General features: G+C 35.0%; 2 long non-coding RNA genes across 3 annotated transcripts in view; one reads left to right on the top strand and one right to left on the bottom strand.

Moving 5' to 3' along the window:
- The window catches only part of LOC131425017 (uncharacterized), a 35,672-nt gene extending 23,950 nt beyond the window's left edge, over positions 1-11,722 (top strand). For both annotated transcript variants that reach the window (XR_009228799.1, XR_009228800.1), the window contains 2 exons: positions 8,052-8,166; positions 11,076-11,722. This is a non-coding gene — a long non-coding RNA (uncharacterized LOC131425017). The remainder of the gene's footprint in view (positions 1-8,051; positions 8,167-11,075) is intronic.
- The window catches only part of LOC124108041 (uncharacterized), a 51,181-nt gene extending 24,576 nt beyond the window's left edge, over positions 1-26,605 (bottom strand). Inside the window, exon 1 of the long non-coding RNA XR_006856604.2 lies at positions 18,001-26,605. This is a non-coding gene — a long non-coding RNA (uncharacterized LOC124108041). The remainder of the gene's footprint in view (positions 1-18,000) is intronic.
- Between the last annotated feature and the right edge of the window lie 12 nt (positions 26,606-26,617).

Consider the following 26,617-nt stretch of genomic DNA (forward strand, 5'->3'; position numbering starts at 1 on the left):
CATCAAGGGTACACTGTACCATTTAAACATGAGTTGTTCTTTCATTTGTAAGTTTTTATATGTATGGAAAACCAAGAGATTCAGAATGTCATTCATGACAGAATGAAAAAATAAATTCATTTTTGAGAAAATACAAAACATCTCCAGTCACTGTATCTTTGATTTGTTTATTTTGTATCTTCGTTTATGTATTTGTTTTAGAGACAACTCCTGGACTCAAGTGATCCTCTTGTCTCAGCCACCCAAGTAGCTGGAACCAGAAGCTCCCACCACTGTACCCACTCCTGTTCTTTTCAGTGAGTGGCAAGACTTAATGCTTTGGTCTTTCATTTGGTATTCAACTATTCTGCCTTTTATTGTCATTTAGCATCATTAGTAGCATACTGTGTTGGAATGATAGCATATTCAAGTGGGTAGGCTGCCTGTTTCTTAAGATTTTCTTTCCTGGACATTTTTGGTTTTGTGTCTTTACTCTCAGAAGATCTATACTTACAGCATAGACACAATAAGCACCAAGTCCTCCTGCAGAACCGTCACTTCCCTGAGGCCAAAGGTGATGAGAACTAATGTGTTCAGTCCATCCTCAGAGATGCTAGCTCCTGCTCATGAGATCTAGCTTGCCCTCACTCTTCTCCGCTTTATACATTTCTTCCAAAAACTCTCCTATAGCCTTCAAGCTCCAGCATATGATGCAAAGACTTAAGAGAGATCCTAGTCATCTCCCACAATTGTTTAAGGTCAAATTCCTATTAGAAATCCGTGTGTGTGCATGTGTGTGCATGCACCTACATAAGAGAGAGAAAGAGAGTTAGGCACAGGTAGATGGACAGGCTTTTCTTCTCTGATTGAACTCTGGCTCATGCAATGCCTACCTAGTGCTACTCTTTCTCTCTGTCCATTTCTCTCTGTACCTACTCTCCCTGCTTCAATTCTGATCTCTTCAGAGAACTCCCAAATCTCCATTTTAAGACCTGTCTTGTATCTGCACATCAGTTTTGTCTTCCAACTACCTCTATGACATTCCTATTTGGATAAAGTACCATAACTTGGAAAGCAGAAAGTCTAAAACTTAACTTACAAAGTTCTTGCCAGTATCTATCTGTACTTTTTTTCTTCATCTCCAAGCTGGAGACAAGCAGGCTCTTTGAGTATCCTCTCAGTTACTCTATCAACAATGACTATTGATGATTCCTCAGAATTGGAGAGATTAGAAGGGACCAAGGAGGAATTGCAGAGGGCAGCACTTTTCACAGTATATGTCCACTTCCAAAAAAAGAACTTTTTTTTATGGAATTCCATGTGCTATTTGTTTTCAAAGGGTATGACTATTTGAGTCCTCCTGCACAGCCCCTTCCTCTTTGCATGACATCTAGCTACCTGTCATCCACCCTTTTCACTGTTATCATCTCTGGGGTTTCTGGTCACCCTTCCTCACACAGGGAAAATACTGGTAAGGAATCCCCTCCCTCCTTTCCCACCCCAGCTGTGATGATCATCATGGTCTCAAAATGTCAGCTAAACTTCCCTGGCAAAAATGAACAACCATGTCCTAATTCACCAACCATCTATTTGGTTTGGTTTGGTTTGTTTGTTTGTTTTTCAGTCTTTTCTCTGCTTAACCCTTCCTGGCAAGAACCACTTATTTTTTCACCCTCCTTCTTGAAATGTTTTTCTTCCTTGACTTCTGCAACACTAATCTATCCTGTTTTCCTACTTAGAAGAAAAATATGACATGCATCATTAAGAAGAAAGGCACCGACTACCCCAGCCCATGCATGTGTGTAGGTACATGTGAATCTGAATATAACTTTTTATTTCTTGTGTTCTCATCCTACACATTCTTGTTAAATGATCTCCTCATTCATTCCCCTATCATCCACCTGAGTATCTCCTTGGATTGATGATTCCCAAATCTTTATCACTGGCTCCCATCTATGTTCTAAACTCCAGACCCTATAAACCTAAATTCCCCTTGGCATCTCCTTCTAGATGCTCCCAGGCTTTTTAAACTCACTCTCCCCACAAACAAATTCATACTTGTTCCCCAACTCAGGTTAATCTCAACCTAGCATCTTTTTTTCACTATACATACCTGCATTAATTTCTCCCCTATTTCAATTCCTTGACTATTATATAAAATCACTCTCATGTATTAGGCTTTAAATGTCCTATAATTATTTTATCTGTTAACTTAGTCCTTCAATTAGACTATAGGCTTCTAGAAAGCCTGAGTCACACTCTTAGCTGGTGCTATATTCTTGTAATATCTAACACTTACATAGACACAGAATTGAATTGAATTGTTCTCAAAGTATTAAGTCTCTAGCAAAGGAGGAACATGCCAAGAAATCACAACTACATCTAAAGTCTAAATCTAAAGGTAACAGAGGCAATTCATCTTCTTTGAGCACTACTAGTAGGAGAAACAATTTTAAAGTGAAAAATACATAAGAAAAAGTAAAGCTCTAAATTGGACTTCAGAATTTGAGTTAGAGCTGTCTTGTGAAATTCTTCCACATGCATGATTCTGCATGACCTGAGAATGTATTTCTCCCACCTCCAACTCTCTTTTCACACCAATATATTTAAGGATAGAGAATAAAGACATAATTTATTAGACTACATTGGTTCTGAACTTAAAAATAGTTATCCCTTGACTCTAAAAACTATTCTAGCAACTAGGGATATGGAAGATAGTGAGGGAAGCAGCAGAAGGGCTTCTTAGCCCCTTCCAAGTTCTACCTTTACTCCCCGTGGTCAGCTCCCCTACAGAAGTACCTGGTGGCCAAGAGAAAAGGGGTCCTCTCTTCTTTCTCATCCCAGGCTCCCTCTGACTCCCACAGGCCACACATGTGCTATTTAAAATGACATACATCTCTGACAAAAAATGATAATAATGAAACTTCTTATTTTCTGTCTCTCCTCCAAAAGGTTCAAATGGGTAGCTAATGTGTCAGCACAGCTACAGTATGCCAGAATACTTAAAATATTTTGCATTAGGAGCTAAAGAAGCTGAAGAAATCAGGATGAACAAAACTATATAGAAATATGTTCTGGAAGATCTATTAACACTTTACGTTTTTAATTTCTCACATTTTTATAAATGCAGTGTCCACTGAAGCAAGTGCTTTATCTTTAGGCATGCTTGGCCCTCAACCCAAACAGGCCCAGTCTGTCCTTGCCAGTCTCCATCTCCTCTAACCTACTCAGTGACACCATTTTATTTCTATATCAGGCCCTACCATCTTAACTTCTCAAAGAAAAGATTCTGATATTTGTCATTTACACAATCCTATTGCCTGGGACTTCTCTGGGAAAGGAGACAAAGTGATGTTTTTTTCTCTGTGGAGGGAAATTAAAAAAAAAAAAAAAAAACCTGACAATTACCTAGCAGGTGTGTATAGGAAAAGAGTATCACTTTGAAAGAAGAAAGCAATTTCCCAAAATTATTCTAAAGTAGGCTCAGTGTGACAACCTGTTACATCCTTTCATGGGAATGGAGAAATTATTCACAATTAGCAGAGAACATATTGGAATGATATTCATGATATTCATTGACTTTAGTCATTCAAATTGTATGTTGGTCTTCACCTTAATTAAATAGCTGAGACAAGAAAGATATTAATTATTGAACATCCATCGTGAGCACAGGATGAGATATTTTAATCAAAAGATACAGGAATAATTTTACTTCAAGGTTAAAAGACAAACCACCTGCACACAGTAAAAAAAAAAAATCTAGTGTAGAACAAGAAAGCAGTTCTTGCTAAGAAAATCCAACATTCGATCTTACTTTTATCCATACACCATCTTATTGAAGGTAATCATTTACTATCAATTCCTTAAATGACACCAGACAAAGTGTTATAAGCATGAAGGGAGAAAGAATAATTAAAGTGATTTTCAACAGAAGTTGGACAGATAAATGTCTCTAATCATCATACTTTGATCACAAATGCCATTTATTCTTAATGTAATCTTCATTGCTGGTTTCTTCCTTCACTTAATAGCAATGAGATAGCCTATCAGGTGTTACAGGATTTAATCCTCATACATAAGTAATGAGATATTTTCAAAGAAGACCCAGAAAATATAAATTTATGAGTGAAGAAAGTAATTTCCTATGGGTAAGAACTTTGAAGTCAAAGCTTCTCTGACCTGTCTTACAACAAAGCAGCTATTGCTGCACTAATGTCAATATCCTGTTCATTTATGACATCCCTTCCCCATCCTGAGCCTGCTTTCTTTTCCTGCTTCCTAACTCAGATTCTTTGAGCATTAGGTGCTTGGTCTAGGATCTGCATCTCTATTTGCATCATGTATGGAGGTACAGCAACTCCACGTTGGTGCTCAGTCACCCAGTTCCACTTCCCCAGCCACTGCTCAAACAGCTCAGCAACAGATTTTCATCCCTGTGAGGAGCCATCATCACCCTTTTCTGCACTTTGAAGGGCCCAAGAATCAGGGGATCTCTTTCTGATATCATAATATTTTTTTGTGTTTAAACATTAAGAAAAATTACTTGTGCACTTTAGGGACAGGGAATGCAACTTAATGATTTCATTTTCTACTAAGTAGCTTACAACTTACCACGTGCTGGGTCACTTCAAAAATATTTGCTAAGTTATTGACCCAATAAGTGAATGGTCTGGTGGTCTTTTGCTACGACAGGATTTCCTATTGAAAATCTCCAGGTCATAAGTGGACCAAATTCTATTTATAGAAATGAACTCTCTAAATTCACTACAGAGTTATCATAAATGTGCCAGAAGGTTGATTTGTGGGTTACTTACTACTGAGTTAAATTTGAAATGAAATTTGCTTTCCCAATGCACACATATAATGAAAAGCACTGACAAATCTTTTACTTGGGTTGATGTTTTCCTGGCATGCTGGAATGAGAGAGTCTGACCTCCTTCTTAGAAGGGAAACAACTGATGGTGGTCATTACATTGACATTCTCAAATTATACTTTGTCCTCATTTCTTATTCCCATGGGAACCACATTTTTACCATGACATGAAATACCAAAATTATGACATCTGGTTCCAAGATTAAGAAATAGAAATCTATGTGATTGGCTTCCAGAACTTCTGGTATGGAGGTTACCAAAAAATCTGAAACTCCCCCAGCTCAGTTGCCTTGAATAGAATTATGCTGACCAAAAAACTGGATTTTAAATGGGAAACGTTAAAACACCCAGCTACACCTACCTACACAGAGACTTGAAGTGTCCACTCTGATATAGATGCTCAAGGACAACTAGATTCTAATTTAGTAAGCTATCTGCCCATGAAAATCTGAACTGTCTAGTACATTTACATTATTTAGTGCTGGAGAGATGTCAGAAAACCATATCCATTATTTGGACTTTATTAATTATCAAGGAAATAAAATCAGAGGGCTGAAACTCATCTATATAAGGTATTTATAAGATTTTTTTGTTAGAACAGAAATAAGTTCAGTGGTGATGGTTTTAGAAATCAAAAAGTAAAGCGCACATGTTATCCTGTTGGGTGTCTTTAGAAGGAAGGGCGCTTATATAAGGAAGAGAAAAGACAGAAATATCTCTGGAGAGTACAATAGCACCAGAGGCTGTGGATGGAACTTTGAACTAATTGTGTCCTAGGGCTTGAAATATCACCAACATTTCTGAAAGTGAACTTTATAGATTTTGATTTTGTATTTGACTACTCAGTATGAAATGGACTAAAATTTTTCTGTACTTCTAAAAGCTATAGAAAAAAAATTCACATTTCCTATTTGCTGTTAAGGACTAATGAGGATGATATACATATACATATATATGTGTCTACACATATACATATATATGCATTTATATTTATATATGTATAATTATGTTTATATAAATTTATACATATGGTCTAGATAATATTAAATCAAAGAAGAAATAAAATCATCAAAATGTTGATGTTGGGTTATAACAAATAATAGTGGTTAACACTTAAAGAGGTGTATCTCTCATATAGAGAGATCTTTTTTGTTGTTGTTGTTGTTTTTAAATATAACCTCTTCAATTCTGGGAAATCTAGCATTTATCAGATGCTATCACCCAGCTGGATTTAATCAGTTAATGTTGAAAGTAGCCAGAATTTCTAATATGAGCAGTAACATAAAAATTCCTGAGTAGAAAGATGATTTATTTTTTAATGATGAAATAAAAAATGCAAACGGGGGGAAAATGAGCCTCACGTAATCAGAATGGTAAAGAAACTCAACCTAGAAGTCTCAAAGGCTACCAGGAAAAGTTTTAAGACACTCAATCAGAAATGTAGCTCCATTTCTTTCCTTTCTTTTCATGGTCTCTGGAGAACAATGTTCTAATTGCAAATGACTGAAAAATGAAACCAATAATCAAAGAGCTGATAAGGTGGGAAACTTAGTGAGGATTCAGGATATAAATGCCACACATGGAGAATGTTCCGAAAATGACTCTTCTGATAGTGCAGGATTTAACTTCAAATGTTAAACTGGTGTACAAAGTGAAGAGTAAGATCACAAGAAATGCAGAGTAAGAATTGGAATTCTGTCACAGATTATCCTTTATGTCCTACTGTCCTATTCTTTATGTAATTTTGACCAGTCAAAATTCTACCCTGGAAGCAGGCCAGAATTTGTTTGTGAGAATCTGGAAGCCTTGTGTGTGGCCAAGAAAGTAGAGTAGGTGAATACTTAAGACTTTTTAAAAATACTTGAAAGCAATACTTATGTAGAAGAATACTTAATGGGAAATTCTTCACAACATCACAATTTTGAGATAGATGTAATGGGAGTTCCTCAACACTCATCTTCCCATTTCTCAAGCCCATTTCAAATATTTAATTATGCAGCATAATTATTAACACTTCTTCATGCCAAATATTGCCAAAGCAGTCATTTTATGATTGTTGTTTGATTTCTTCTTAAAGCTTAATCCTTACTATGGTCAGTTGTTAATGTTTTTGTTTTGTTTTGGTTTTGGTTTGGTTCTAGGGATTGAACCCAGGGGTGCTTAACCACTAAGTCACATCCCCAGTCCATTTTTCATTTTTAATTTTTGAGACAGAGTCTCACTAAGTTGCCTAGGGTCTTGCTACGTTGCTGAGGCTGGTTTTAAACTTGCAATCCTCCTGTCTCAGCCTCCCAAACTGCCAGGATTATAGGCGTGTGCCACTAGCCCCAGGAGGACATATTTTTAGGTTGTTACATTTCATAGATATGGAAACATTTAGTTAACATGCTCCAGGTCACACTATTAGAAAATAGTAGAACCAGGATGGAACCCAGCAGGTCTCATCCAAAGACATTTCCCTGCACTCACTCCAGGGCCACCTTTTTCTGATGGTCCCCAAATAATCTGAATGCCACAGTATTTTGTGCCTCTTCTATTTAGCCTATATTATGGTGCCTTTGTTTGTAATCACTTAATTACTTGTTCCAACCCCTTACTTGTTTAGATCATAAACTTGTTTAGAGCCAAAATTATCTTTGTTTCTTGCCCCCACGTCCTGTTTTATTGTCCATAAAGAGTTGGTACTCAATAGATTTTGGTTAGGAAATAGAATAAATGGGTTGAAAGGCTAATTTGTCCAATCATTTATGCCCCACCCTCTTCATGCCATTAAAATACCAACCAAAATGGGTCCACGTAATCCTTTCTTCCTCCCCAAAAAGAGGTCACTGAGATCTGAATTCAGGAACACAACTACAGATTTGCTTCCAATCCCATCTTGTCTCCTCTCTACTTACACAATGAAATCCAACTAAAGTGTTGACCTTCATTTATTTAAATTTACTGATATTCCACGTTTCACAGTAACTTCTAAGAGTTGAAACAAATGCTGACCATACTCAATTCTATTAAAGTGTTTGGAAAAGTCAATAGTAGCTAAAGTTTATAAGTAGACATATTCTACTTTTTATTACTATTTATTTTTATCTTATTTACAAAAATTTTTGAACTACAGTGTGATAATTTGATACCTATATACAGTAGATGATGGTCAAATGCCTGTAACTAACATTTCCATCTCTTAAATGTTTTTTTTAAGTGTTTTGATTGGCACATAATAATTGCACATATTTTGATGAAATGTATCAGAAGGGGTTATGAAAACTTATAGAAGACTCAGAATGCACGAAAGTCCACCAGTCCAGGATGCTCAGGTGAGGGGTCAAAGTAGCCTTTCAAGTTCTCTTGATTTCAAAATCTTACCTGCCCCTGTTCATCTAAGAAGCCATCAGAGGTGTTACTGTGAATCCTCATTAAATAATAACATGGAATGAAGTTAAAATGAGTTTCTTCATCTATTTCCTCCCTGTACAATGAACTTCACCCCCTTACTCATAATTAGGTGAAATGCTTCCTTGTCTTATATTTTATTTTATGGGAAGATAAAATAGTTTCTTTAAATTTTTAATATTTTTCAGCCCAACTTTAGCAAGCTGAAAAACATTAAAAAGTTAAAGAAACTAAGCCTTTAAGTAATAAAATTGGAGAATGTTACAACTCAGAGGCATCAAACAGCATAACTGAAATATATGCATTTTCCTGTATTTAAATTGCATCTCAATAGATTTATTTAAAACGAATTGAAAGTTGTTTAAAGCTACACAGGGTATGAGTGGCAGGGAGGACATTAGGACTCTAACCTCTGCCTGCCAGGCCAGTCCTGTTTGGCTCCACAACTCCCCTGCTTCTTTTCTTTCTTGATGCAAATGCATTTCTCCAAACCAAGTCAGGTAACGGCTTTGCACCCTTGGTAATTGATTCTGGATAACTGACTATAGGATGTATCATCACAAAGAATAAGAGATATTCCATGGCGTTCAGATTTAATCTGATACATTAAATCATCAGCTCAGAAGCATGGAGTAGGCATGACTCAGGCTCATTTCCAGGAAGACAAAATAATGATTTTTGTCCTGTCAGGAGGAAGGGAGGAGGAAATGAGTGAGCTGAAGAATACTACATGTCATTGATAATTCTAGAAGAAATATGAAAAAGTAAAAGTACTCTGCTAGTTTTCTTTCAAGCCAGCAAAAGCCTAATCTAGGCACATACTGTAATTATAATGTATCCCTAGGTGTGGCATATATAGCAAAAGCATGCAACTGCGATTTAGGAAAAATAGAGCTGCTAAAATTGTGCGTGTGTCAGTGCCATATGTAGGGAGATATACAGTTTTTTTTTTCCTAGCTGTCTGGAATTCTCTCTGCAGCCTACTGTCAATTCCAGTGGGACTGTGTTTTAGGTGAGGCCATCCTCATAAAGGGAAGGCCTGTGATAATAGTGAAGTGCCATATTGTGTCTATTGAAGACAGGGCTAGGTAAAAAACACTCTTTGATCCACAGGCCTTGCTCCAGGCTAGTCTCTGTTAACAGTAGCAAACACCTAACTTAACACCCCCTAGATGGGCCTTGACTAGAAAGACTTACTGACATTCCACAAGCCACAGGTGCTGGGAGAAAAGCTATTTTGTACAGTCAGAATCACAAAGTGGGACAAGCAAAGAAGGAGCCTTGAGTTCTGGATACTACTTTTCATTTTGAGCTTTTCAAGCAGTTTACAATTTACTCTCTCTCTCTCTCTGGGAAATGATAGCTCTATTTTTAATATTTCCTTAGGGCCTGTATTTCTCAAAACTTTACTAATTAAATATAGTTATTTTATTTTTCAGAAAAAAATTATAAATTGCACAATGGCAAAGCCCTAAGCCCTTTGGCGATCGAAATGTTTGAAAATTTCATAAATAATATCTCTATTTTTAGTATTTGGAGAAGTACATATATGATTCACTGTGTTTTCTTGTTTACAAGGAGAACTTCTTGGATTTTTAAGCTTATTTTCTTAAATTAAGTATAAAAAATTCTTTATGGTTGTCATATTTTACAAAACTGTTTTATTTGTTATTGTATACCCCTCAGATAACTTACTGCTACCCTCAGTGTGATACTGAATTCCAAAGTATTTAAAGCAAATATACCCCATGTCTGAAGATTAGTCTGAACGTCCATTCAAGCACTTCACAAATAAATGAAATTAATTTAAGGGGGAAATGAATAAAACCAGGCCTTCACTATAAGAATTCACACCAGTTGGGGAAACTACAGAAAAAGCAAGAGATATCATTTCAGAATTCTTAAGACTCAAAGGAAGAAGTGAATCTAGAGATTACTACTAATTTATGGTTGGTTTGATTTATTCTCTGAGACACTCCTGCCTCATTTTCAACTGAAGTATCAAAGAAAGTGATGACAACTTTTATATCCTATGCTTCTAGGTAATATAATGTCCTGAGGCCTAGAGTATTCCCTCAGCTCAAATTTAAGTACATTAGGGGAAATTGTTCATTAATCTATGGTATACACTCATGTGCTTTTAAATTTCATTTTAATCATTTGTACTAACTGACAGACTAGATCCCCTGGAAGCCCTGAAAAATCTACTAATAGGCAATTGCTTTATATGTCAGTGGGAGCATTTTCATTTCTAAATCTTTAATCTCATTATATAGTTAATATTTCTCTTACAATTTAACAATGGAGAAAAATCTGACTGCCATTGTTTTGTTTATGATATTTGCAAAAAAGAAAAAGACTATGTCTGTGTTACTACTTCTAGAAAAGAACAACATGGTAGTATTATAATAGTAATATTAATGATGGGCAGATAATGTTTTCTGTTCTTGGCTCTGCCAACCAATTATTTTTAGAACTTTAGGTAAATCATTGACATCTCCAAGACTCAATTTTCAAACCTATAAAATTGAGATGAAAATATTGGGTCAACTATAGGGATACTGTAACACATTTTAATTGGCTGCTATACTCCAGACACACAAGTTCTATCCCAATTATGAACAGTAACATCATCACCATCATCATTGCCATCACACACACACACACACAAAAAAAAAAAAAAATACTGAGTAAAATGTGAAAATGTAAAATGTCTAGTACAATGTGACAGAAGGGTCGTTTGTAGAACAAGACAAGTAGATGCCACTACATTGCCATTATAAAGCATCATAAACTGAGTGGCTTAAAATAACAAAAATGTGTTATCTTACAGAGAGGACAAATAAAGATCTGAAATCAAGGTATCAGCAGAGTCACACTCCCTCTAAATGCCCAGGGAAGAATTCATCTTTACTTTTCCAGATCCTGGTGTCTCCGGGTGTTCTTGGCTGCTGGAAACATAACCCCAATGTCTAATCCCATCTGTATACTTTCTCTGTGTAACCAAAGCTCACTTTTCTTTCCTTTATAAAGATACCAGGCTTTGGCTTTAGGACTCACCAGGATGACTTCCTCTCTAGAGTCTTAAATGACACCTACAAAGACCTTATTTACACACAAAATCCTTGGAGGTTGTGGATGAACATGAATTTTGGAGAGACATCATTTAATCCACCAAGTGCCAGCTTCCATATAGCATGATAAAAGCTCTCTGGGAACCTACTTTAAGAAGAATTTCACAGCAGAATTCAGGATCAGTAGGGGGAGTCTAGGTCATGAGCATGGGCATAAAAAGTGGGTATAATTTTCAATTACTCATCTGTAAAGAGGAATTAAATTATGGCATTTGCTAATGCTAAGTGAAGTTAGTCAATCCCTCCCCAAAAACAAATGCCCAGTGTTTTCTATGATATAAGCAGGCTGACTCATGGTGGGGTAGGGAGAGGGAACATGGGAGGAATAGATGAATTCTAGATAGGGAAGAGGGGTGGGAGGGAAAGGGAGGAGCCAGGGGATTAGCAAGAATGGTGGAATATGATGGACATCATTATCCAAAATACATGTATGAAGACACAACCTACTTTATATACAAACAGAGATATGAAAAATTGTGGTATATATGTGTGAAAAAATTATAATACAAAAAAACAAAGTACATGTATAAAGATATAAATTGGTGTGATCGTACTTTATATACAAAGATATGAAAAATTGTGCTTTATATGTGTAATAAGAATTGTAATGCATTCTGTTGTCATGTATTAAAAAAATAAAATCAATTAAATTTAAAATAAATAAATAAACAAGTAAATTATGGCATTTGCTAGTAAACGGATGAACCTGGAGACTAGTATGCTAGTTATCCCAAAAAATCAAAGGTCGAATGTTCTCCCTGATATGTAGATGCTAACACATAACAAAGGCAGGGGAAAATAGAAGTTCATTGGATTAGACAAAGGGGAATGAAAGGAAGAGAAGGGGGATGGGAATAGGAAAGACACTAGGATGAACTGAACATAACTTTCATATGTTCATATATGTATACATGAGCAGTATAACTCCACATCATGAACAACCACAGAATGGGAAGTTTTACTTCATGTATGTATAATATATCAAAATACTCTACTGTCATGTATATCTACAAAGAATACACACACACACACACACACATATATATATATATATATATATATATATATATATGTATATGAAAGAAAAGAGGGTGCACCTTCATCATGTTCTCATAATCACTTGTCATGAGAGAAAAAGAGAGTGAAGGAGAGATTTGTCAGGGTTCAAGGGCACTCAGTGCAAAGGTGAAGTTGCATTAGAAATAAATCTTCCAGGTCACAATTCAGTGCTTTTTACACTGCATAACTTAAAAATCTTTAATTATACCAATAATTGTTTAGATATTTTTACTAAACATATAAATGAAAGAACCTAGAACACTATTGACATCTAAATAGGTTAAATACTTTTGGTTGACTTTCTTTTCTAGCTAGTAATTGGTATCAGTCTAACCCTCCAACTGAGAACAAATTAAATATGGATGTTCTTAAATTTAAAGGTAAAAAATACTGGAGTTACTTGAAAGTGTTGAAGAATTAGTTTAACTGATGTTTATGTATGCTAGTATCTGAAAGAATGTACTTTAAGGAACATTCCACAGTGACAAAAGATGAATTAGAAAGGGCCAATTTAAGAATAATAAATAAAAGCCCTAAATTTGTAAATATCCAGTGATATGCCTCTGAAATTAAAAATATATATATTTTACAGAATTAAAAGGATATATAGACAAATTCATAGGTAGATTTCTTTTAACTACATTTTTCTGACAGGCAGAATAAGAAGACAAAAAATAAATAAATAAGGACATAAAAGTCTTGAACTAGATTAAGAAACATGACCTGACTAATTTAAAAGACAGTACACATAATTACTACAGAAGGCCTATTCTTTCAAGAAGAACATGGACTATCACAAACACTGACCATACACCTGCCCCACCAAGCACATGCTCACAAATTTCAAAGAATTGAAGTCATTTAAAGTACATTCTCTGACCATTGTGTAATATAGATACAAATTAATTGTTATGAAATAAACAAAAAAATTCCAAAATATTGGATGGATTTTAAGCAAAATACTTCCAAACATCCATGAATATAAGAAGAAATTACAATATAAACTAGTAATATATTGAAATTAATAATAATGAAAGACTACATGCAAAACAGCTGGGGTACAGAATATAACTTGTGGGACACAGCTACTGCAATATATTGAAAAACATGTACAGATTTAAATGCATACACTAGAAGAAAAGAAACACTTATTTATCCTCTCATTCCAGTTATGTCCAGTTCATCCTAGTGTCTTTCCTATTCCCATCCCCCTTCTCTTCCTTTCATTCCCCTTTGTATAATCTATGCTTTCATATTAAGATGCCTAAGGGAAGATGCAAATTAAACACAAAAGGTTTAGAAAGAAGAAAATAGTTTCTTAAATTGCAGATAATTACTATTCAAAGAGGAAATCAACAAATTCCAAATTTTGATTTTTTAAAAAAACTAATAAAGATTGATAAACTTTCAACAAAACTGGTCAAGAAAACACATAAACAATGTCAAGAATAAAAAATATTCGAACAGGAAAAATGGAATTGGAGAATATCACGAACAACTTTATATCAAAACATTTTCAAAATGTAGAAAAACCAGACAAACTCATTCAAAAACAATGTATTAAAACTAATACAGAAAAAAATATAGAATATGAATAGTAGTCTATTAAAGAAATTAAACTTCTAATACAAATATTCCCAAAATATAAATTTTTAGGACCAGATGGCTTCATCAATGAATTCTTCCTAAAATTTAAGGAAGAAATAACACAGGTCTATCACAAACTTATTCAGAAATTAAAAATAGAAGGAAAATCCCTTAACTTACTTCATAAAATTGGCATAATTTTGATACTGAGGACATTACAAAAAAGAAACACCATGGTGTAATCTGTCTTATAAACACATACATTTAAAAAATCCTTTACAAGTACTAGAAAATTTATTCCAGAAGTATATGTAAAACATTAATGCACCAAGACAAATGATATTTTAATACAAAGTTGGCTTGACATTTGGAAATCACTGAACATAATTCAATATATTATAAAATAAGAAAAACTATATGATCATGTCAATAAAGTAAAAGCATGTAATTCCGCATCTATTCAAAATACAAATGTTAGCTAATTTTTAATAAAGCATAAGTTTCTTACTTTGATTTTGTTGAAGTTATCTGAAAATCCTGAGATCAAGAATGAGACAAAAATGGGTAGTATTACCACTTTCTCAACATTGTGTCAAAGACCCTATACAATGCAATGAGATAAATAAATAAAATGTTAAAGGAAGAAATAAATTGTCATTATTTGCAAATGATATGGCTTTTGCATAAAAATATTTACAGATAAAATTAATAAGTAAATCTACTATAGGCATTGCTATGGGGTTGTTAAACTTCTTGTTATTATACTAGAAAATATTTTAAAAATAAAATTTATAAGTGATTTTATTTATCCTCTCATTGCAAAATGTCATCAGGAATAAATCTAAATAAAGGGATGCATGACCTCTGCAAAGAAATCTACAAACCATTATTGAAAGAATTAAAGAATGCATAAATCAAAGCTGGAATATACCATAATTATGGATTAGAAGACTCAACATTATTAAGTTTTTTTTCAGAAGTTGACAACTGATTCTAAAATTTATATGGAAACACGAAGAGTCAAGAAATGTAAAGACAGTTTTGAATCAGAAAACAAAATTAGAAGATCAGAACTATGAGATATTAAGACTTATAAATTTACGGAAAATAAGTAATGTGATATTAAGATAAAGAAAGACAAATATGACACCAAGAGAATACAGACTAGAGAGGCAAAGACCCTCATACACAGATTCAAGGCTCATTTCAATAAGTGCTACTGGATCATTGGGAAAAAAAAATCCGAAATTTTACCTCTCTGACATGTTATTCCTAAAATTAACATCAGATGGATCAAAGACCTGATCTGTTGTAAGGAAAAAAACCATATCATTTTGAACATTAATTGCAGATTATCTTACTGACCATGAGACAAGCAGAAAATTCTTAAATAGCACTGTAATAACTGAAACCATAAAAGAATAGATTGACAGATTGGACTTTATTATAATTAAAACCTTCTACAACTTATTAAGAAAAAATAAGATGTGGGAGTATAGGTTGGTGGTAGAGTTAACATGTGTGAGTCCCTGGGTTTCATCTCTAGCATCATGAAGAAAAGGAAAACTCAACTTTTGATAAACAGGTAAAAGACTTAACAGGCACTTATATACATGTGCGCATGCACACACACCCCTGAGCTTGCTCTCTCCCCTGTTTTCTCTTACACACACTTACATGCATGCACATGATATCTGAATTAAGTACAAGTACAAATGGGAACACATGTGGAGGATAGGACTACTCAAATTACTTTTTTCACAGTTCCCTTGGTTCAGTCTTCAGGGGGAGGGCTGCTGTGTGTTTTTGAGTTAGAATTGAACAATCTTGTCTGCAGGGGAGAAGGCAGCACAGGGGGAGATGTGTCCTTCTGAAGCTACACGTATATATTGAGTCACTTCAGGGAAGTGATGTCCTCTTTTCAAATCCCATCACAGTACTCTCCATTGGCACTTCTCTGCCCTGTGCCTAGGTTCATGGAAATGGAGTGACATGAAAGAAGTAGAGGCAAAAGTCACACCCTGTGGGGATTAGTCCTGCCTCTGCCATTGGCTGTCAAGGTGATGTTTGGTAAGTTACTACATCTCTCTGAGCCTTAGTCTTCCCATGTAAGATATTGGGTCAAAATTTATTTCAAAGGTAGTTACAGGGACAAAATGAGATTATAAATGTGAAAGTGCCCAGCACAGATTTCACGACATGGAGTTTTAAATGTAGAGGTGTAGAGAGAGAGAACTTCCTGCAGCTGGTAATACTATTTGCACTGTTTTTTTTGCATGACTCATGCAATGTAAGGTCAGTACAGTGTACCTTTTTCTACTTATTAAGAACAATGAATCCATGCCCTCCAAAGATTATAATTTACTCTTGCAAGTATTTGTGTGTCAATCTGTACATTAGAATGCATTAATTAGTATCTATGTGGTTCTCTTATACATTAAAAATTACAGAGATGATGAAAACATATTATTGGAGGGGGAAGTATGAAACAATCAATAGAAGTAATAAACACAAGTGTTCTAGCTATTCTACAGTTATAAAAGACCAAACATATCAAACCATAATAAATTATCTTTTTTTTTTTTTTAAAAAAAAGGACCTTGATAAAAGACCTGTGGGATGGATCAGAGTAAGGCAAGCCATGAAATTGGCTTTGACTCACAAGACAGGACTATACTGAGGAGCAAAGTGAAAGTCAGAAATTAACTCTGGCTTAAATTCAGAGTTTCACACTGGCTTACTTTGAGCCAGACCCCCTATGACCTACATTTTTACAGCATCTTCACAAAACAAGGTCCCTGCATGGAATTTTCCTTCTAACATTATTGCCTGGAAATTGTTATGCATTTTTTGAAATCACAAACTCATTTCATTAAAAATACTTATGAATTCCTTAATATGTATCCACACTAGATATCAGGGATAAAATGGTGCACAAAATCAGACCATGACCTCATTCTCATGTGCTCAGCCTGTGCACTAATGTCCCTGTAAAACTTCCTGAGCTGCTTCCTCCCCTGTCCTTGAAGCTCTGGGTGCACACATGGTATTAAAGAGCAATCTGTGTGTTTACTGGGCTGTTACTCCAGCCTTGGAGGGGGCTCCACAGAGGAAGGATTAGGTCTATTCATTCTTTCTCCCCCAGGGCACAGCTCAGGATCTGACACATAGTGGGCACTCAATAAATGTTTGTTGGATGGAATCATGCATTATTCATGAGGTCTTGACACATTCAAATCCGTTAAATGAATCTATTTAAGAATATTAGAGAAATGAAAACAATTATATTCAGGAAAATTACATCTTTTTGAAACAGTCTTTGTTTTTCTTATTTTATTAGCATTTTATTAACAGCCCTAGCAGCTGCTTTAAAAATGCCCATAAGCTCATAATGTTAGTGGTTTCTAAAAGAATGCATAGTATTAATGTAGTTGAAATGATACATGGTCAGCCTTTTCCTGGGAAAAAATAAAATGAGCTTCCATTTAATTGGAAATAGCAATGTATATAAATGAGTTAATATACCAGGGGATCTGTCTTTTCTAAAACAATCAACAATGGTTCATCCAGAGATGGAAAGTGATAGAAGATATTAATAGAATTTGACTTCATGACACCAAAGTTTGGCACATCCTACAAACAAAGGTAACATCTTTTACTTAAAACATTTAGTATAGATCTAAAAGTTTTCTCAAAATCATAAAAGGTACTGAGTTATTTAAAAAAAAAAAATCAAAAAATGAAATGGCCATTATTTGTGCCAAAAAAAAGGTGTGTGTGGGGGAGAAGAAGTCATTCTTCAAGTAATACAAGGAGATTTTGGAAACTTAAGTAGCACAAACATCAAGGGAACTTTGGAGATGAAGAGATACAATTTCCATCTGCTTATCTTGAAGTAAATAACATTTTTAGCCTTTAGTCATCTTGTAAAAAATTCCTTAGAAAAGGATAAAAAAGTGAAAGTATGAAAGTACCTACTTGGTCTGGTGTTTAGATCCTTTCAGGTGGGCATGATACTGTTCTATTGAATTTAGGGAGACACTGCAGATGGTACATCTGTAATTGCGCCTCAGACCTGTGGAAAACAGACAGACCTGGTTAGCTCCGTCTGGATCAACCACCTGAATGAATTCTAGAACATTGAAAAGTTCAAGGACAGAGGACTTCCTAGTTCATACCACCCACTACAATTCAATCCCTCCTTCTGGATCCCAGCCAGCAGATCCCTTAGTAGAAGTGTGTCTGGATATATTAGAAACAGCCTACCCCATTTTTAGATGACTGAAATTTTGGAGACTTGGTTCTGTGAATTGAAGCAAAGTGTTTCTAGACATTCTATAATTCAAAAAAGCATTCTGTTTTTCCCCCTAAGTCATACTGATAGTTGGTTGTCTTCTCTGAAGTAAAATTTGAAACATCAAAAAACAAAACAAAACAAAACAAAAAAAACAAATAAACAACCACAAAATTCTCTTTCCCATTCCTTTTCTACCTTTCTTCCATTGGCAGAATAGGAAATACAATTTTAGACATCATTCATTTAGTTTTCCCTTCCATCATACAAGATGGAAATACCCAGGAGAAGGATAAAACATCAATCTGTTTCACACGAAGTATGCCTTTCCAACAGAGAGTTTAAAATACAGTTTACTTCATTAATAACAGTATCAACCATGGGCCAGGCACTAGGGATTCCAAGATGAAGAAGATAACTTTTTGCTTGCAAGGAGTTCAGCAAATTTCATAACTATTTTGTAGTATTGACTCATCTTGAGACAAACTTGTGTTACAAACAGCTTTTTACTAAATAACTTTAAACATCTGCCACAGCTCAGAGACCCACACTGGAACACTTTCCTTCTGCTAGTATGTCCCTTCAGAGTAGAGAGAAAAGAAAAGTTGGTCATGATCTGAAACTCTGGATTATATCATAGCTCAAATATCCCCGGTTGTGCAACCCACAGAAAGTAACATAACTTCTTCCTAGCCTCAATTTCCTCATCTACAAGTTGAAGACAAGCCCAACTACTTCACAATGCTGTAGTAAGAACTAAGAGAATAAAATGTTTATCAAGTAGAGTTATTAATATTGATTTTGCCATAAATTTCTGGTTTTCCTATTGTAAAACCAAAGACATTAAACAACTACAGCGTTTCTTTCTAATTAATGCATAGTATTTTTTTTTCTAAGAGGCAAAGCTATTCCCTATTTCCCTAAGAAAATAATGCATAATGGTTGAAAGATCTTTGCAACTTGTTACCTGGATCACTTTATGCAACTTATTTGACGTCTGTAAACTTCTGTTTCCTTTTAATGTTGGACTGAGTGACATATTAAATGTGTATGGGAGGGAGAGCCTGGTATGTAACATATGATCAATATAAGTTAGTTATGATTATGATTTTGGATAGATATCAAAATGGAATCCCTTATGTCTCAGGGATTTGACATCTTGCCCTGAAGTCTTGAGACAGATAGCAAGTGCACCCCCATTACCAAAGTGAAAGAAGAAACCCCAGGGCAGTTGGGACATTCACGGCAAATGAGCAAGAACCAGTGTCACACCACAAAGTGACCACTCAATGCCGGTCTACAAGGGAGTGAAGAAGAAATCAGAAGTGTCTTTCCGAAGAGGGAGCTATATTGTACTGGAAGTTCCATCTTCCCTTCTCCACAGGAGAGCACTGTGTATTTCTCCCCCACTTCAAGCCTATTGGAGATGTCTTAATAATGTTACCTAGTGAGCTTGAAGAGTATCTTCTTGCACTTGTAAGCTATGAACATGAATCTGCACTGGCAAGACCCAAAGTACTAGTGACTGTGACTCCGACTCTGATGGAAAAGTACAAGAGGTGGCAGGACTGGATGTGGCCTGTCTTATCAGAGCTTGTCAGACCAAATTAGTATTTCCTACAGACTATGTGTAGACTATACATAAGAGCAGCTGATTTAGTAATGTCTTAGATAATACACAAGAGGGTATTACTGAGTTATAGAAGTTGAGGGCAAAGAGACCTCCATAGAAAGTGTTCATCTAGGTACTTAATGTGGCCTCAGATGAGATATTTAGCTGATATTAAGTAATGGTGAGTCCCTGATAAAGCCCAAGAGAAGAATCAGTTTGCAGTCCCTTCCATTCAAAGAGCATCTAAGCTAGCTTTGTATAGAAGCCATCAAGTTAGCTTTCATTTGCCATGTCTTTTGAATTCTTCACCCTGCATCTCTCAGCCCTAGAGAAACGAGAGGAAATCTACTGAAGGGGGGGAAAAAGTGAAGTCCTAGAAGACAAGCAAAACTCTAGGCAGAGAAAAAGAGAAAAAACCTAGCATATTTTCTTTCTGTCAGCAAGCAAGCAGCCCTAAGTACAGAGCTGGAAGAGGGGGGGTACCTGGCTTCTAAAACTTTTGGGGATATTTTAAAAATATTGCTCTATCCTGAATATATTAATAACTATCAATGAGGAGCAAAGGACTCTCTATGACATGAAAGTGGAATTTCATGACATGTCCTAATTTTATTACAAAGGGTAGGAAAAAATGAACCCATTCTGTAGGCTCTCTATTCACCTCATTGATTGTTTCATTGGCTGAGAAAAAGCTTTGTCATTTGAATCCATCCCATTTATTGATTCTTGGTTTTAATTCTTGTGCTACAGGAGTTTTATTAAGAAAGTTGGGGCCTAAACCAACATGATGGAGATTTGGGCCTACTTTTTCTTCCATTAGGTGCAAGGTCTCTGGTTTAATTCCTAGGTCCTTGATCTATTTTGAGTTTTGTGCATGGTGAGAGATAGAGGTTTAATTTCATTTTGTTACATGTGAATTTCCAGTTTTCCCAATGTACAATTTTGGTGTCTTTGTCTTATACAAGATAACTGAAGTTATATGGGTTAGAATCTGTGTCCTCTATTCTGCACCATTGGTCTACAGGTCTAGGATATACAATCAATCAACATATGAAAAAATGTTTAACATCCCTAGCAATTAGAGAAATTCAAATCAAAACTACTCTAAGATTTCATGTCACTTCAGTCAGTATAGCAGCTATTAAGAATACAAACAACAATAAGTGTTGGCAAAGATGTGGGGAAAATAGGCACAGTCATATATTGCTGGTGGGACTGCAAATTGGTACAGCCAATCTGGAAAGCAATATGGAGATTCCTTGGAAACCTGGGAAAGGAACCACCATTTGAACCAGCTATCCCTCTCCTTGGTCTATACCCAAAGGACTTAAAAACAGCATACTACAGGGACACAGCAATATCAATGTTTATAGCAGCACAATTCACAATAGCTAAACTATGGAACCAATCTAGAAGCCCTTCAGTAGATGAATAGATAGGGAAACTCTGGTATATATACACAATGGAACATTACTCAGCAATAAAAGAAAATAAAATCATGGCATTTGCAGATAAATGTATGAAGTTGGAGAACATAATGCTAAGTGAAGCAAGCCAATCTCTAAAAAACAAAATCCGAATGTTTTCTTTGATATGAGGATGCAGACAAATAATGGTGATTTTGTTGGGAGCATGGGAGGAATGGAGGAACTTTATATAGGTTAAAGGAGAGGGAGGGGAAAGGAGGGGGCAAGAGGTAGGAATGATGGTGGGATGAGTTAGACATCATTACCCCTAAGTATATGTATAAGACACAAATGGTTTGAAAATACTCTGTGTACAATCAGTGTCTCTAAAAATTATGCTCTGTATGTGTAATATGAAATGAATTGCATCCTGCCATCATGTGTAACAAATCAGAAGAAACTTTAAATATATATATATTTTTAAAAAGAAGTGAAGGCAGAGCTCCTCCTCACAAGATAGTTCCAGTCAATATATTTAGAAGAAAAAATGATTAAATTACCATTTTCAATATAAAACAAAAAACAAAAATGAACCCTGCAAACACAATTTGAATGGTCAGAGGAGGATAAACATGAAGTTCCCTTCTGATGACATCACATCCAACAGGTCCTGCTTACTGAAAGTAGCAGTCATTAGACTTGATTTCATGTCCACAATTGAACAAAGAACAGAGCTTTCTGGGGTCATTCACACTTTTATGTTCTGATGCACATTTCAGGGAAATCTATGTGCAATGTCCTGTGTAAGCTGGGTTGGTTAGTTTGAGGACTGTTCATTTCAATCACAAACTGACTTATCTAATTGTTCCATTAAGAGCCAATTTAAAGGGGTTGGAGATGAAGCTAAGTGGCAGAGTGCTTGTCTAACAAGTACAAGGCCCTAGGTTTAATCCACAGCACTTAAAAAAAAGAGAGTCCATTTAATTATGGAAGAAAAAAAGGATAAAGCAACAAAACTACAAATATCCAGGATCTTCTCTGGAAAGTCTAAGGAACCCAAAACTTCTTGGGCATGGCTTCCAAGCTCAGAAATATAATAGACAACTGTCAAATCTTTACTTGCTGGAGAAATGACTCTCAGGTGAGTGCAGATACATCCTCCAGTGATAGTGCTAACCTTTAGATTCCCAGGCAAAACTTGTGGACATGCCAATTCTATAAGTTTTGGATGGACCCTGGAAATGTATACAATCCTCATCCCTACCATGTTCTCACATTTGAAAAAGAACTCCCCCCACATACTTGTACTCCTTTGGGAAACTTGAAGCCATCACAACAATACTGGGTCTTCAAAAGAAAAAGAAAAGCTATTTTATAAAGAAGAGCTCTGAGCCAGGTACAATGGTTCAGGCCTGTAATTCCAATGACTTGGGAGGCTGAGGCAGGAGGACTGCAAATTTGTTACACAGCTTCAGAAACTTAGCAAGGCCCTAAGCAACTAAGTGAAGCCCTCTCTTAAAATGAAAAATAAAAAGGGGTAGGGATGTAGCTCAGTGGCAAAGTGCCCCTGGGTCCTATCTCCAGTACCAAAAGATAAAAATAAAAAATAAATAAAGAGAGCTACTTATATTGGCTTTCCATTTCACAGGCAAGCATGATTCAGAAAGATTATTACAGTCCCCAAACCCAGAGGCTGTAAGTTATCACAACCAATGTGGAAGTTGTCTGAAAGCTTATCTGGGGCTGATCCATTCTGCTCTTTTATGCATAGAATCAAAATATGAAAACCAGCTTCAGGCATTACTCCCTCCAGAGTTCACCATCAGTCTTGTCATAATAAGAGGTAACTATTTTTATATGAATCCTCTTCAGACTACAGACTAATCAAAGGTCTCCTCATAGCAAACGGAGGTTCAGCTTGGCAATAGGCATAAATATTTATGTTTAAAAATGGGCATTTTTAAGAACACCAACATATCTAAAAAATATTCTAATCTGTTGCTTTCCATAACAGTTCTCATGCTCTGAAGCCATACAGAGGCGTGGGCAGGAAATATTTGGCACTTTATTGCAATGCAAACTACAGGGATCCTAAACTGGAAAGGCAGTGCATATGAACAAGAACAAAGGTAAAGAAGGAGCAGAGGAAACCTCCCCCACACAAGACACAGTGTCCTTGGTGGGAACTTAGCACTTTATTAATGTTCAGTTGAAATTGTAATTACTTTGGAATTATACAACTCTTTTTTTCTTTTGAGAACTAGAGAATCTTATTATTAAACCCCAAATGCTAACTTTCTTATTCAATTCATTTTCACAATACCATATTAGGAATATCCTAAAGCCCTTGCAAGCCTAAAGGTTATTTCAGCTATTGACTAATGGATTGAAATATTGTCCCTGCCTTCCAAGAGCTGATGGACAGTGCAGCTAGATAGAGAAGACATGTACACAAGTAAAATGTGCAGATAGACCATCAAAAGAACAACAGGGAGTTTGGTCTTAGACATAATGGGAACAAGAGGAGGGGATTGCTTCTAACTCCGAAGATCTGGAAAAGCTTTTTGAAGATGAATCACACTTGTATTTATATTTCCTAGCACAGTGTTTATAAAACAGATGGTCCTGGAGAGTTTAGCAGAATGTGTCTTTTCAAGTCTAGCAAAGCTAGATGTCCCTATGGCTCCAACTGCATCCACTCTGCATTAGAGAAACATGATCGAGCCTGTATTACAGTGCCAGGTATTTTGCTGAATGCCAAGAATACAGGAAAGAATAAGACACAGCATATTTGCTTATGGAGTTAATCAGGGAGAAAAACCAGACACAAGTAAACCAATGGAAAACACAATTAAAGGTTGTGAAAGCATTGCACAGAAAGTAAAGAGGAGGATGAGAGGAACAGAAGTGGGAAGAGCAGTGATTTCCTTGTTTGGTTCACAGGGTTCTCTGAAGTATGAAATGAAGCCAGAGGATAATGAATGGCCTTTGAGGTGAAGAGCTGGGTCCAACAGAAGTCCCAGAAGTGGAAATGAGCTCGACTCTATCAAGGGATGAAAGGTGGTGGGGGAAAAATTAAAAGAAAAACAATTAAGAGTACAGTTTGCCAACAAAACTGTATTACAGAAATGGTACACAGAGTTCTTTAGGTTGAAAAATTAAGAACATTGGAAATGATTAATATGTGGATATCTCTCTTAAAATTCTTCTCAATTTATTTGAAGACTAAAAACAACTTAAAGTAAAAATCTCAACACTGTACTGTATATTATGATGTATATACATGTAAAATATACAAGAACAAAAGCAAAAAATGATTTGGAGTGGAACAATACTCTGGAAAGATCATTATGTTTTACATCAGATTATATATATGTCACTGTTGTTTACTTGTTTTTCAGCACTGGGTATTAAAACTATATATATATATTATATATATATAAAATATCCACTCTGCACTCTGAATAGTGATAATTTAAGGTTAGTGATCATTCAATGTGATCCCTTAGAACAACCACTAAACAAATACAAAGTGAAAAAGAGAAAAAGCAGCCAAAGAAAATAAAATAGAATAAGAAGAAATAATTAACACAAAACAAGTTCGGAAAAGAGAAATAAAAAGTAGTCAACAGATGGAACAAACAGAAAACAAACAGAAAACAAACAGCAAAATGATAAAACTGAATTGAACCAGGTTAATAATGAAATTACATGTAAATTAACTAAGCTCTCAAAATGCTAAAATTGTCAGACTGGATAAAAAAGCAAGTCCCAAATATACACTAAATCCAAAATAAAGTTTCTTTAATATTAGACAAAACAGACTTCATGACAAGATATTCTATCCGAGATGGAGAGGATGTTTATAATGATAAGAAGTGAATTTCATCTGGAGAGCATAACGCTAAGTATAGTTTAGCTAGTAACAAGGTTAATAGTAGCTGAGGCCCAAATTGACAGAACTAAAGGAAGAAATAATAGATGCTAACCTGCCTATCTCAGTGATTGCTAGAAAAAGAGGGGGAAAATCAGTAAAGCTTAAAGAATTCAGAACAAAAGTATAGTCACCTTGATATTTATAAAATTAATATTTGTAAAACACTTCATCCAATAACTGGAAAATATGATCTTTTCAAATGTATATAGAAAGTAGAGAAATGCAGATTAAGCATATGCTGAGCCATTAAAAAGTCTTAGCAAATTTCAAATATTTACATTTTGTAGAGGTAGTTCTTAAATGATAATTCAATTAGGTTAGAAAAAAAGAAAAAGATTTTTTGAAAGACCTTAAACTCTTATTATAATTCATGATCATTACAATCCAAAGGGAAATGAGAACATATTTTGAACTGATTGATAAAAAAAAAACACTATATATGAAAATGTTAAGGTTAGGGCAGTTTTTAGAGAGAATTTTATAGTTTTACTTTAGAAAAAAAAAAAAAAAAAACATTCTGCCTTCGAGGGAATTGATAGGAGAGGGACAATATCAAAAAGCTTCAATCCTGTGAAACTTGAATGACACAAGCCAATTAAACCCAAATCAAGGAAAAGCAATGAAATAACAAAGAGCAGAAATCAATGAAATAGAAAAGAAACTACAGGAAAAAAATTATCAAAATTAAATCTGCTTCTTAGGAAAGATTAATACAAGTATTATCCCTTAGTAAGTCTGGTGGAGGTTTAAAAAGAAAACACGAATTACCAAAATAAATGACTAAATATCAACATAGATTCTACAGACATTTTTGAAGGATAGTGAAAAAATATAATGAATGATTTTATATTTAAAAAAATCAATGTGTTGGGCAAATGTCTTTTAAAATCCAGCTTACTGGAACATAAGATGTAATGGAAAATCAGGATAGCCATTTATTAACAAAAGTCAATTTGTTGTCAAAACTTTTCTACAAAGAATGTTCTAAACCCAGAGGGTTTCACTAGAGAATTCTATTAAATATTAAGGAATTACATAATACCAATTTTATATAAACTCTTGGGAAATAGGGAAGGAAGAAAGATCAATAGATGCAGAAAACAGCAGTTAAGTTTCTGCATCCATTCATGATTAAAATTTTTAGCAAAGTAGAAGAGAACATTACGTAATGAAGACTATCTATGAAAAACTAATACTGTATCAAATGGTAACATGATAGACACTTTCCTATGATAAGGAGAAAAGCCAAGAATGCCACTGTTGTTTATTTGTTTTTCAGCACTGGGTATCAAAACCAGAGCTTCCTGCATGTATTTGCTCTACTACTACACTATATACCCAGCCCA

Source organism: Marmota monax, unplaced genomic scaffold (assembly GCF_021218885.2).
Source record: "Marmota monax isolate L192 unplaced genomic scaffold, Marmota_monax_Labrador192_F-V1.1 WCK01_AAM20220418_F8-fsc01586, whole genome shotgun sequence".
In the NCBI taxonomy this organism is placed as follows: domain Eukaryota; kingdom Metazoa; phylum Chordata; class Mammalia; order Rodentia; family Sciuridae; genus Marmota; species Marmota monax.